Raw genomic sequence first — 10,856 nt, forward strand, 5'->3', positions numbered from 1 at the left:
AATGTTAACATGGAGATGAAACCTGAAACACTCAATGTTTAGACTGGCATCGGGGATCAGACATATTAAAACTCGACCTGAAACCGGATTAGGATCAGATCAGCCGGCAGCACTTTGACATGATACACAGGCTTCCACGAGACCGTGCAGCTGTTTGCAAACACGCACTACATTCGAACAAACCCCAGACACTCGGTTCTACCTGTTCACATCAATGAAGATGCAGTCTGCACTGAACTCAGATCGCTTACTCATACACATACACACATAAAGAAGCTCTGTTTGTGTGTGAGAGATACAAAGTTAAGTTTATAATTGGGATAAATTTACAGTTAAACAGACTTTATTATCTCAGAATAAAGAAAACACCAAAAACTGAAGGAATTTCAGATCAGTGCAAACATCTGTATAAGCCAGACAGAGAGAGAGAGAGAGAGAGAGACAGACAGACAGACACAAAAAAAGAGAGATGGACCAGGACAGAGACAGGTAGAAATAAAAAAAGGGAAAGATAGACTGATAAAAACAGAAAGGACAGAGAGACAAAACAGATAGACAGACAGGAAGGCAGAGAAAATTTTGAGAAACAGACAACTAGAGACCGTAAGATAGATAGTAAGAGAAAGAAAGGCAAAAAGGAATCCGACATACAGATACAGAGAGAAAAAGTGTTAGAAAGACTGAAACAGAAAACAAGAGAGAAAGAAAGACAGAAAAAAGAGAGAAAGATAGGGGAAAAAGTTAGAAACAAAGAGAACGAGGAAAAGAGAAAAAGGACCGAGGTGGAGAAGGAAAAACAGAGAGTGAAAGAGAAAGATAGACAGAGAAAGACTTGTGTAAACAGAGAGAAAAACTATCTGTATACAGTATGTGCAAATTATATATGAAGCAAATCTACTAAACCTTTACATTTACTTTCAAAAACATTATTTACATATCATTTATATAAAGTTAACTTTTACTTAAATTCATATGACCTTTCTTTTTATATATATATATATATATATATATATATATATATATATATATATAAATGCATATAAAAGGCATTATTAACATGTCAAATTATTTTTTTCTGGGTTTTTTTGGGGGGCATCTCAAATGTTTTTATATATACATATTTTAATATAATTCATATTTGCAGACTTAGATTTGCACACCAAGTCTAATGCAGAATTAACTAAATAAAAAAATAAAAACATCTACATTGAGTTTTTCTAAACCAGATGATAAATATCACAGAGTTTATGAATAAGACATTGATATCATGATAACACTCGATTATGTTTCATTGAGCTTTTTAGAAGACATGTTATTATTTTTTATTAATTTTGTCCAATACAAAAAAAGTGTTATGATTTCCCTGAAGTCATGTTAAACATTAAGAACAAGGAAAAATGCCTGGATTTAAAGCAGATTTCTTGAAGATTTATTAAACCACTACCTTGTCCCTCAACTACACTCTCTCTCTCATTTTTTTCTAACATTTCTGTGTGTGTGAGAGACAGTGTGAGAGACTGTCCTGGAATTCCACGCACTTCAACATTTAATCCCAAAACTGCACTAAAACACTTTCTGTACGAATAATTCGGTTTCTGAATCTTTAAATCGGATTTTTTGTGTGTGACAACAACAGCATTCCTGAATCTACATTAATCAACGAAAACACCGCCGGAGCTTCACGAAATAATAATAAAAATAACAATAATAACAAAAAGTTAAAAGTCGGAACATTTTCTAAAGCCAAAAACAGACAGAAAAACAGAATTAAATAACAAAAACAATAAACAGTTAGCGTTTGTAGCGCACCTTATCGTTATTCCTAAATGATAGACACGGTCTGGATAACCAATTTTTAATCACTTTATTTCTAATTTATATTTCATGTCGGTTAAATAATTCAGTTTCTAACTGCTAGGCGTTTAACAGGAGCTAACCGAGCTAGCTTCTTTAAACAGAAGCCGAGACCTTTAAAAGGAAAATATTTACAAAATATAAAATATATAAATAAACCATACTAAAATAAAAAACACGAAGCACTGCATACATATAATATATACACATATTAACCGTGTTTTTGTGTACACATGTGTTAATAAACACAAAAACAAATAATAACTTTGACTAGTCCATTCAACCAGGATGACAACCAGGAGCTAGCTTGGGCTTTTTAGCTAACGACCGCTCTGAACCCAAATACCTGAACATCACATATACAGTGCACTACAGAGTGCTCACAGGCGCCTATTACATACGGCCGGTGTAGTGCACCGGCTATAAGGAGCACAGACCGGTTTGGGACGCGGCCCAAAGCGCAGCTAATAAGCGTCACGATAGCGCCACCAACGTAGCCGGGGCAGCACGCGCACTCTTCATTTCGCCCGAAAAAAAAATAATTCAAGCGTAACACCGAATCATAAACACGGGTAAAGTTACCACCGGGGCAAGTGGGTATCACCACCCGAGCGCAGGGGCACAATAAAAAGAAATAAATACACATCATGTAACGCATTAAAGCCTTAAAGCCAAACGGCGTGTGGAGAGGCAGCGCCATGACCACGGATCGATGCGAATCGAACAAAGAGGATCAATTTCCGATCAGCGAGAGGGAATCAATGGCGAGAGAGAGAGAAGAGTCCCGGAAAAAAAGTCCAAAAAAAAACCCCGAAGATCCGCGAACAACCGGAGAAGGGCCGGAGCGCGCGCGCTTCACGGCGTCCCGGAAAGCGAGGCAGAGAGAGCGGAGAGAAAAGCAAACCTGCAGCTGCTGTAAATCAAAGCGCTTCCAATATTGAAACATCGATCCCGCATTGGCCGCCATCTTGAGACATATTGAGACGGAGTGAGAGGCTGATAGAGAGAGCGCGAGGGGCCGGAGTTCGCGAGAGGGGGGGAAAAAACACACACAAGAGCGGGGACGCGCGTAAAACCCGGAGCGGAGTGATCGAACGCGGCCTTCGCTTATCGAACAACGGCGCGGAATGGAGCTGATCGAACTGCCAACCTCGGTGTGTATTGAACCGCGCCACGGAGCTCAGCGATCGACCGGCGATATCTGTAACTCATAAAACGCGGACTGGAGTATTATTTATTGTTAGTTCCCAGAAGCAGGATGTTTACTCTCTGAATGTGAACATGGTCTAAACACAACAGCAACACTGCAGTATTGATTACCGAGGTATTGATTTGATTACTGTGTGTTCTTTCTCTGTTCTTTTTTTTAAATTAAATATTTCAACATTATATGTTTTAAACGTATTTCTTCATTACATGTTTTGTTTGTTTGTTTGTTCATAAACTGATCATCATTCATTACAAATATCTGTGCGCTTTGTTATCATGTTATAAATTATTGTTTCTACCCATACTGTCTCATGTGTTATAAAATTAATCACGTTGCTATTCTAGCAGGACATAATTATGTCATTATTATTTATATACTATTATTGTTGTTTATTTTTATTCTGCATGTTATTATTCCTTTTTCCATATTAAGTCCATATTATTATTATTATTATTATTATTTCTCAGAAGCAGAACATCGTCTAAACACAAGAACAACAACAGTATTGATTACTGAGGTATTGATTTGATTACTTAGTTTTTTCTCCTTTTTTGTTTTTGTTTTTACTTATTTAAACTTTTTTTTTTACTTTTTTTCCTTCCTTCAAATGTCTTTGTTTGTTTGTTTACAAACTGAACATCATTCATTATAAATATCTGTTAATTTCATTATGATGCTGTTAATCATAGTTTCTATCCATACTGTGTCATCTGATATAAAAATGAATGTTATTGTTTATTACATACTATTATTGTTGATGTTCATTTTTAATCTTTTTGAAAAATTGTGATCATATGTCTTTGCTGATTTTGTATGTTATTGTATAATATATTAATGTTAATAATGTTATCATATAAAGCTTTCGACTTTTTAGGCTTATACAGAATCTAAAGTATGTGAAAATGTATATATCTTTAAAATAATATCTGGATTAGTATAGTTATTCTGATTATATGATTAATTATATTATATTCTTGGTGTTTGAACGTTCAGATATTGTTGTTTTGATCAGACCACGGAAGCGTGCTAATGGCGCCTCTACAGGCCGACACGAGAACTGCAGTATATTTATTTATTTTTCTATCTTTATCAACTGCTCTCATTACCTAGTGATGTTTAAAAGTACGTTTGTACCTTCTTGATCCTTTCACTCATCTTTAGTCAGGGATTTTTTCAACCTGGTGAAGGTGATGAACATAAACGTCAGGAACACTCAGTGTAAAGTTAGGAAGACTTTACATATTAAAAAGAATGCACCTCTTATTATGTCTGCAGCTTATCTATATATATCATTGTGTGTGTTTGTGTATATGTATTTACATATGTATTGCTTATATTCATTTAAAATTCAAGTCAAACTAGGATTTTGATGATGGTGCAGAATAACAGAATACAATAATAGCCACATATTGGGAAAATAGGAAACAAGACAAATGGGGTTAAAATATAGGGGACGGGCGGGGGGAAGGTGGAGAGATTTTAGTGCTCTGTACATCCAAATTCAGTTTATTAAATTATATACCTAATAAACTGGCAATATATTGTATAACCAAAAACAAAAGAGCACACAGAATAAATGACCAGATAGTGTACAAAATACTATATTTATATATAAATTCTCACAAACTTGAAATAATATTTATTAGCTGTCATATAAAGTGTTATGGACAGTTTAAGTCTGATAAGTTGTGGCATGTAAGTGTAAAAGCATTCCTTATCCATGTTTGGGCCTAATTTCTGTTAGCATTATTAGCAGGCAAAGTGTTTGGGCCAGGTCATCGTTGTTTGCAATTATTATTATTAATATTATTATTATTATTATGCCATTGTTTCCATGTTGCATTAGTCATAGTAGCTTTAAGTGTAGTATTTGCCCCCTTTCTGAGTCCTTATGAATGTTTTTGTTTCTTAGTCGTCATTTGGTGGAAAGTTCAGCATCTCTGTTTTTATATTTTATACTCAACTTTCTTAAAAGTATTAGTTAAATGATCTTATGTAAATTTAAAATGTAATAAAGCCAACTTTAAAGCACTGTACACCGTACAGCTACAAACGGATCCCTGTTTGTATTTTTAGGCACGTTGTCAACTTGTGCTTATTACATTTTCCAGATGATTCAGTGGAAACCCCTGTGACTGCATTTAATTCTGCCTAACAAGTCTCAGCCTTTCATGACACTAAATTAGATTTCACCCTTTTTTAGATCTTTTTATGTCCTCATGGTGAGCTCTCATCCTGTACGTCGCCAAAACTAAACTGCGATGTATAAATAAACCACATCAGGTTTTTTATTTCCCCCATGTTATTTGTATTCTCAGATATTCCTTTCTGTATTTCTTTTTTTCAAACGTCCTATTTTTTGCCTGTCCTTCCATTCTTAGTTAATGAGGCAGATCTTTTGCAGAAATTTGTGCGTCAAACTGGCCTTTTGAAACAACAAGCGAGAAGAAGCTGGCTTTGTAAAATCGGTTCTGAGAACTGAAATCTCTCATATTATTATTTTTATTTTATGAGATGGGTATCTTCTTGGAATTCATGAAATGCCGTGAAGAAAAAAAATATGTTGAAAGTCTACACAAACTTAAAACTAAAGTGGCCTTGTGACAGTATACAAAAAATAAATAAATATATATATATATATATATTCACTGCCACTTCAGTGTACAGCAACATTGAACATACTATTTATTGCTTATTTAAGCATCTGATTAAAAAAATAACACTGTTTAATTTATTTATTTTATTTTATTTTAATCTTTTTCCCATTTTTGTTCTAACTATTGTAATACAATACACACACACATCAAATTCATTTGTAACATGATGTAAGGGTTAGTGGGTGATTCTGTAAATTGTGAGCCATTTAATGACTTAATAGTTAATGTGCATATTTTAAAACAGTTTTTTTTCAAGGTATTTTTATTACGAGTTTGATCAAGCACAAAGTACAGTATCCAGTATATAAAACAATATTTACGCCCACAATTTTCAGTATTTAAATAAATAAAAGGAGAAAAGGAACACAATAAAATAAGTTAATAACAACTTTTAATATTAACAACATCCCGCTCTACTCCTGGCCCTGGTAGGCAACCGAAGGTAAATATGTATAAAGTTAAATGGAAAGAAATATGATGAGAAAAACATACAAAGGTATAAAATAGACTTAGCAAACATAATAATTGTCATCACTTAACTCCTCGTGGTTAACTTTCTTTCTCCAAAAGGGCCATAAAGTCTTGTGTCATTGTGTAGCAGTTTGTGTATTAAACATATATTCTTGGATTTCTTGCATTTATTCGTCTATTATTCTGGCAAGAAAAATGAAAAAAAAAATAGGAAAGATTGTTTAGATCCCTTCAGTTTTACTTGTACAAGGTTAAGATTATAGAGTGTACTTCCAGGTCAAGAGAAGAACATTATTAAAACCTCTATATGTCAAGAACAAAAGTGTGTGCAAAAGAATTATAAGTTTGTGCAAAAGAATTATACTGAAATAAAGTTAAACAAACAGGAACAAAAGGGTGACTAGAAGTTAATTGTGATGCGAATAACACACACATATACTGTAGGAACAGACCAACCCAGACGAAAACATACCGGAAAGACAGAACGTAATTACAGTGCTAAACAAACAAGACTCAAGAAAGTCGCGTGTGACATGCAGGGGCTGATGGGTAAAGTAGTCCAGTGGCTATATACTGCTTTACTGACACTACAGCACTTATAATTCAGCATTTGTCCCAATCATTTACTTTAAAATATGATCATAGAAATACATTTAAACTCATAGTTTCGATGTTTGATGTTTGAAATCCCTCCCCACGATGCCTCCATTATGTGTTATTAAAATGTATGTTTAAGTTCTTTATTATTCATATTATTTCCCCTGTTACCTTGTAACACTTTCCTCGGTTATGGAAATATTCTGAAATATTCATGTGAATTTCCCAAAGTTCGACGAAAGTAGAAAAGAGAATTCCCTCTCTTCTTCTTTTCTCTTAGCAAAAAAAAATATTTTTATGAATACACTGATATGTCAAAAGCATTACCTCATGCTTCAGTTGACCTTGACAGTAAATGATCATTGAAAAGAAAAAATTGAAAACAAATTGTTAAACATGTCATTATTACTATTCTCAAGGATTCCAGCTTATATTCCGACCTTGTATTCAACTTATATTTTACGTTAAAAAAATCACAATATATGTGTTCAAGTCAAACCAGAAGTTGCAATGAAATTTCTCGTGAATGGTGTAAAACTGATCGACATTTACAGAAGACTTGTACATTTCCAAAAACCGGTGATGAGACTCTTAGCCGCGGTAAAACTTTTAAATAGTGTAAACCATTTAAAGAAGGCTGTACGTCTATGAATAACGATCCTGGCTGAGGTGGCTCGCAGGTTCCACTGCAGTCATTCCCTCGAACATTCAGCAAGTGGAACGACTGATCCGTGAAAAATCGACAGTCATCAACATTACAGGAACTCAGCTTGGAGTTATGGCCACATCCCCCCTACAGCCTTGACCTTGATCTAAGCCATTTCCACATATTTGAGCCATTAAAGGAGTTCCTGGGAGGCCAGTGTTTCAGACATGAAACAGGAAGTCAGATCATGGCTCCTGAGAGAACTTTCTAGCTTGATGGTATCCAGCACTCGTGAAAAACTGGGATAAGTGGATTAGTGTATCAGTGTATCAGACAAAAATAATTAAATAAATAGACTTCCTTGCATAAGACTATAATATGCAAGAATGTTTTCCTTAATTCAATATTAAAAAAATCATTTAAAAAAAAAATCTTTCTTTTTCTTTTTTTTTTTTGTGAAAGCTGTTTCCAGGCAGAACTGGGAAAAAAAGGTGTTGGATAAAAGGAGTGTCACTGAGTGGAAATTATGTACTACCTTTATTCATAAACTCCCTTTGCTTTGACACCACAAAAGTTAGTAACGCATCAGTAAGTTTATCTCTTTGTCACACACTCACATTTTCATGTCCCTTAAATCCAGGGTAAAACTGAGTGTGTGTTTGTTCTAATGCCAGGATGGCCTGACACTACAGGGTGCCCTTGCTCTGCTATGGCTCTGGCCCTGCTCACACACACAAACACACTTAAGTACAGTAACTATCTGTTCTAAAGATACAAACAGAAGTTAGCAGAACAGCGTTGTTTCGATCACACACACACATGCACCGTCGTGCCAAACGATCCTCCTTCACACCGGTTTAGTGCTTCAGGTTGTGTTCTTTCTCTAACATTAAGGTCATGAGTTCAAATCCCATTGAGAACAAGAGCGGAGGAATAAAAGAAGCAGATCTGTCTTGTCTGACTGGGTGGTTGACATTTATGGCTGTTGTTTTGGTGACAAGCGGCCCATCGAGCCAGACGCTCCCCATCCCCCAAGCATTATCTATAAATATTATGTCTATAAATCTGACAGGAATTTTTTTTTCCTCCTCTAAACACAAAACTCAACACAACGTACAATAATCTATATTCCGACTTTTAATCGCAGCGTTTCTGAAGAGTCATTTAATAAGCCGATTAAAGCTTTTATTTACATGACACCTTTCATAAGTGTGCACGGTGTACTTATCTGCATTACTCATGTTCCCATTATTCATCATTCATATCATACTTCAATGTTAGTGATAGGAAAGGCATGCAGGTACAAGACTAAGGAATGTAAAATGGTTGCTGAGCGTTTACACGGTTCAAAATGCAGGTTTGTTTTCGGCTTATATCGTGTTTTAAGGCATAGTACAGGCGTAGTTAAGACATGGAATGAAGTCAATGTACGGTAAATACAGAAAAACTCAAATCTAACAAAAGCTAAAGTACACTGTTAGGGTAACTGCTAATGAATACTAGCATTATTAACAAGGGAAAGAGGTTTTAATAACCAAAGTGTGATCGATATCAGAAGGTAATGTGCCATGGATTTTTGGAGAATACAAAGAATCTTTTCTATGCATAAGCCTTCCGGGTGATAATTAAACATTAAAAGGGTCAAGATCAAATGAAATAATTGCATATTTTTTGTGTTTTTTTTTTTTTTTCAGGGCTACGTTGTTGCCTGATGCCTGATGCCCAACCTCCTTTCCCATCTGCGCTTTGGGACCAGTAACAGAGGAGCGTTTTCCTAAGCGGCCCAAGATCCCAACAGTAGCAACCTGGTGGTAGTGGTGGTAGTGGTGGGGCTCAAACCCATGCCCCTCGGATTAGCAACACAGATCCTTAAACTGCCTGCGCCACCACAATCCCAATACATACAGTAAATTAGACAATTAAATAAAAGAAAGAAAATGAAACTGAACACTTAATAAGCACAACGGCTCAAGTTTCTTCACGCCTCCAGGGTTGGGAGTTCCGATCTCATTATGAAGACCTGGATTATGAAGTTTGCATGTTTTCGCAATGCTTGATATATTTCTTCCAACAGTCCAAAGACATGTGTTGTTGTATTTCCAAATTGCCTAGTATGTATGATCAGGTGACAAGTGAGTGTTTGAGCTCCACCATGCAGGGTCTACCCCGCCTTGTGCCCTGAGCTCCCTGGGATACGCTTCAGGCCCCTTGTGACTCTACACAAAATAAACAGTATGGAAATGTAATAAATGTCAGCTTTTAATAACCAGGGCCTGATAAATATCATCCTAGAATATCCTGGAAAATCCAAGAAAAAGGATGAATACTTCTATGAATAAGGCTTATCGCCATAGCTTGTTAGGCACTGGGTTATTATTAACTGGATCATAAATTAAATGCTCAAAAGGAATACAATTGGCGAATACAATGCGCCAAAGACGCATTTATAGCAACAACACATTGTGCTAAAAATGTCTGATTTGCAATGCAAAAAAGGCATTGTAAAAAATACCAGCAACAAAAATAAGATAAAATCGTAAAACTGCGCTTTTCAGTATTACGCAGGGACTGACTCGAGGTCATACCTTCAGGAAATATAAAAAAAGTCACTTTTATGCATATGATAATTACTCCCACTTGTTTTGAGCCACGATTTGCTCGCATAATTATCGTCATTGCTAACCTTTTAGTGTGAATTCACCTGAAAACAAATTGTACACCGGATGCAATAAGCCGTTGTAAAATAGTTCAGGGCTGGATAAAGTTCAGCACATGGAGAGGAATCCATGTCAAATCTAGCCAAAGAGGCCATGTGTTCAGGCCAGCAAGTCACTCATCACCCAGTCTGGAGAGAACCCCGCCAGCGACGCGTTCACACAACCTCCGACCCCGGGGTCAGGCTTAGGGTCAAGGGCAAGGTCAGGGGTGCGCAGGGTGCGGGAGACCTCACTAATCATGACTTTCTGACATCTTTCATTTTTTTCCTTTTTTTTTTTTGTCTTTCCTTTGGACATTTGGATATTGACCAGAAATAATCGAGACTTCCTGAGGGGGAAGAAGGAGATCAAAAAAATGACTGGAGGAAAAGATCAATAAGAGTAAAAGAGAAAGTGAGGGCAGGAAATCGTTTAGTGGAGCATGTAGAAAGGCAAAGGGTCAGCCCTCTGCTGGACAAATCAAATCCTGACACTTCGGAAAAGTTCGGCTGCTCCTAGACTCTTAGAGGTGGGAAATTTTTTTTAACGCATTCTTCATGTAAATATATTAAACGCCTCGGAGACCAGTAATAATTCTATAGCGTGTGCGTGTGTTGTTTGTGCATGACACACCTTAAGGCTTTTGTCACTGAAAATAGGAACAGGTTCTTAAACGTCAGACCCGATGAAAGATCAGAGATGTGAAAGGAAAGTTTCACAATCAG

General features: G+C 36.0%; 1 long non-coding RNA gene across 1 annotated transcript; it reads left to right on the forward strand.

The window, feature by feature from the left end:
- The first annotated feature begins 1,930 nt into the window (after positions 1–1,930).
- Positions 1,931–4,327, forward strand: LOC128517961 (uncharacterized). Its single transcript, XR_008357543.1, has 2 exons — positions 1,931–3,178; positions 3,532–4,327. It is a non-coding gene; the product is annotated as an uncharacterized LOC128517961 (long non-coding RNA).
- Positions 4,328–10,856: the final 6,529 nt, after the last annotated feature.

Source organism: Clarias gariepinus, unplaced genomic scaffold (genome assembly GCF_024256425.1).
Source record: "Clarias gariepinus isolate MV-2021 ecotype Netherlands unplaced genomic scaffold, CGAR_prim_01v2 scaffold_49, whole genome shotgun sequence".
In the NCBI taxonomy this organism is placed as follows: Eukaryota; Metazoa; Chordata; class Actinopteri; order Siluriformes; family Clariidae; genus Clarias; species Clarias gariepinus.